The 3,644-nt window shown below is 40.0% G+C and overlaps 1 non-coding gene across 1 annotated transcript; it reads left to right on the plus strand.

Annotated features, from left to right (window-relative positions):
• Positions 1 to 1,740: 1,740 nt before the first annotated feature.
• Positions 1,741 to 1,847, plus strand: LOC143672267 (U6 spliceosomal RNA). Its single transcript, XR_013169737.1, has one exon. It is a non-coding gene; the product is annotated as a U6 spliceosomal RNA (small nuclear RNA).
• Positions 1,848 to 3,644: the final 1,797 nt, after the last annotated feature.

The following is a 3,644-nucleotide window of genomic DNA, read 5'->3' on the forward strand; positions in this document are numbered from 1 at the left end:
ACTCAAGGGTTTTTTTTTATGTAGTGTATGTTCACTAAATGTTTGCTATTCCTAATGTTTATCTTTTTGGTTCAATTGAACAAGATTGTCACTGATTTTAATTTCAATTTCATGGCAACATAATAGAAAACTCTTGATTTGGAGCTCAGTTGGGAGGTCAGGGAGATGATTTATATAACTTAGTAAGTATAATTTCTGGAGATGAAAACAACTGGTCACTGATGAGCTGTGTGTCTTATAGCACATTACCTAACCTCTCTGACCCTCAGCTATAGAAAAGGGAAAGTGACAAGAGTAGTTGTGAGGACTAAATGGAAGCCACTGATCAATAAATGGTGGCTATGACTATTATTATCAGGTCTCAGATGTAGAAACAGAAGTCCAGGGAAGTTAGAAGATTTGCCTACCCTCATGTGGCTATTTAGCAACTTTTTCTCATTACTAAACTAATCCTGTCCTTTTGAGCCCTTTACAGTCACCCAATTACAAATATTCTGATGTACTCATTACAGTTTGGATTGGTTTTTACATCAGGTAGATTTAACGCATTCTTCCACTATCTATCTTCTGCAAAGGCCTTAGGAGCAACTCAAGGGTTTTTTTTTATGTAGTGTATGTTCACTAAATTGTTTGCTATTCTTAATGTTTATCTTTTTGGTTCAATTGAACAAGATTGTCACTGATTTTAATTTCAATTTCATGGCAACATAATAGAAAACTCTTGATTTGGAGCTCAGTTGGGAGGTCAGGGAGATGATTTATATAACTTAGTAAGTATAATTTCTGGAGATGAAAACAACTGGTCACTGATGAGCTGTGTGTCTTATAGCACATTACCTAACCTCTCTGACCCTCAGCTATAGAAAAGGGAAAGTGACAAGAGTAGTTGTGAGGACTAAATGGAAGCCACTGATCAATAAATGGTGGCTATGACTATTATTATCAGGTCTCAGATGTAGAAACAGAAGTCCAGGGAAGTTAGAAGATTTACCTACCCTCATGTGGCTATTTAGCAACTTTTTCTCATTACTAAACTAATCCTGTCCCTTTTGAGCCCTTTACAGTCACCCAATTACAAATATTCTGATGTACTCATTACAGTTTGGATTGGTTTTTACATCAGGTAGATTTAACGCATTCTTCCACTATCTATCTTCTGCAAAGGCCTTAGGAGCAACTCAAGGGTTTTTTTTTTATGTAGTGTATGTTCAATAAATGTTTGGTTTATGTTAGTAGTTGTGCCAGCAATCAACCTACCCCAATGGCTTATAATTCCACATCCCCTCCATACATAGATAAACTTGGGTTTCAATCCCAGTGCCCCACTTATTGATTGTGTGATCTTGATTTACCATCTCTGAACCCAAAACTTCTCATTCAGAAAGTGAGGATAATAACAGTACTTACCTCACAGCTTCATGGTGAGGAAGAAACAAGGTGTAAAGCATTTAGCATAGTACCTAGTTCAGAATAAGGGCTCAAAAACGTTTTAAAATTAACTTTATGAATTAATGAACATGTATTTCCAATTAAATCATACTGAAGGTATTCCAGACATCTATATGAGATCTGAAGGACGAACAGATAACTCCCCAACAGAACAAGTAAGCACTTAACACTCCAACTCTTATCATTTAATACCTAATGTTGGAAACATTGGAAATGTAAACTTATCAGAACAAACCATTCCCAGGGAATGCATAGAAAAAAACAATGATTCACATCAAAACCACACAGCTGGTGCTCACTTCAGCAGCACATATACTAAGATTGGAACGATACAGAGAAGATAAACATGGTCCCTGTGCAAGGATGACACGCAAATTTGTGAAGCCTTCCATAGTTAAAAAAAACAAAAACAAAAAACAAACACCTGCCTCAAAGAGTACCTAAAAGAGTCCTTCAGAATGTGATTATGTGTCAAAAACGACAAGCACAGGGTCTGGCATATACGAAATAATTGATCAGGTTAGTGTCTTCCCTACTCAACTCCCAAATAGGAGGAAACAAATGCACCAATAATCAAAGAACCCAAAACGGATAATCTGAGTCAAAGTGGTTAAGAATTGATTATCAGAGTGACCTTACTGGCCTGAACCTCCACTCTTGGTCCTGGTATAGGCTGCCAGAAAGAATTTCTCAGTCTGAGCAATTGACCCTAGCAGGGAAGTCTGCTGACACGAAGCCACCACAAGACTTTCTCTTTCCTCTTTATGAGTGCATGCGGAATGGACGTGATGGGGTGGAATCAGTGCACAGCTTGGATTGCAAACTCCACCTTTTCTCCTCTTTCTATTGCTCTCCCCATCCCCCCACCCCTATCCCCAGTTCTTGTTTGGACATGCACTGGGAATAGCATTCAGGATTCTTGCATTCTCTTCTTTTTTCATGTTTGGATTGGCTGTTTGCCAAGGCAACTGAAGAACATTTTCAAAGAGCAGGTGAGTTTGGGGGAAGATCTCTTATCTTCTCCAATATTTTAACTCCCTGCAAATTAAAACCATCAGAGACCCCCTTGGAAAGAGCAGATAAGTGCTCCCAGGGCTTCCAAATTAAACTCCCAACAAGAAATCCAACATTTTCAAGGGAAAAGTATCCAGGTGTGTACTGTTTTAAGAAATTTGAGAAGAAACCTGCAGGTTACATTGTTGAAGTGAAAACACTTTATGTTCCTTTTAAGCAACTGTTTGATGTGTGGCATTGCAGCCATGGGTGTGAAACATCTGGTTCTAACCAGATTGCAGGTGACTTGCTCACAACTGGGGAGGGCAGGTAAGTATAGTTTTGCCTCCTGGTCTCATTTCTGGCCCAGACATGCAAATTCCTGTCTGCAAAATTATTCTTCTCTGCCAGAATTTAGTAGGTTAATGTCAGCAGCTGGCAGAGGTCTGCCTGTGGCTATTGTGAGTGTCACATGCTGACAGGTAAGGACAACAGAAGGCTGCCAGAGAGGGGAGCTCAGCTTGTCTAAGGGGCAGGTAACCTGGCTTGTCAGGGGAGGGAACAGGCCCTGATCCAGGGCCAATATTGGAAATGCAGAGTCTGGACTAAAAGAAACCTGGACAGGGAAAAGGAGACAACTACCATTTGTTGAGCACTTACTCTGTGCCAAGCACTGGGCCAGGTCTTCTGGGTACATTCTCTCATTTGATCCCATCAAGAGCCTCATTTTACAGAAAGGGAAACTGCAGCCATAAGGGAAAGACAGATCAAAACCTGGAACCAAGAACCAAAGTCCCCAGAAGGCAAGGCAGCTGGAATTAGTTGCCAAGAGAAATTTAAGTCCCTGAGTTCTTTATAGTCATGGCAATTGGGATTTGGAGATTCATGTGTACCACACTCCATCCCTTCAGCTAACTTCCTTACTGGGCCAGCTCCACCTGTCACCTTTAGGTGGTTGATAGGGGCACAGAGCTGGTTTGGAAGGGACTGGAACCAGAACAGGGATGTACAGGTGTATATCCTTTGAAAAATACATTAATTAATGGCCATGTGCCATAAAGAGTTAGCACACAGGTGAAGAAAGAGGATGGAAGGGTTGCAACAGAAAAATTAGTACATGAATTTGAGCTTTCTTTAAACTTCTATAATTAATGCTTATTGTTTCCTTGTTTGGAACTAAGCTTTTATGCTGTCATTAATAC

Source organism: Tamandua tetradactyla, chromosome X (genome assembly GCF_023851605.1).
Source record: "Tamandua tetradactyla isolate mTamTet1 chromosome X, mTamTet1.pri, whole genome shotgun sequence".
In the NCBI taxonomy this organism is placed as follows: Eukaryota; Metazoa; Chordata; class Mammalia; order Pilosa; family Myrmecophagidae; genus Tamandua; species Tamandua tetradactyla.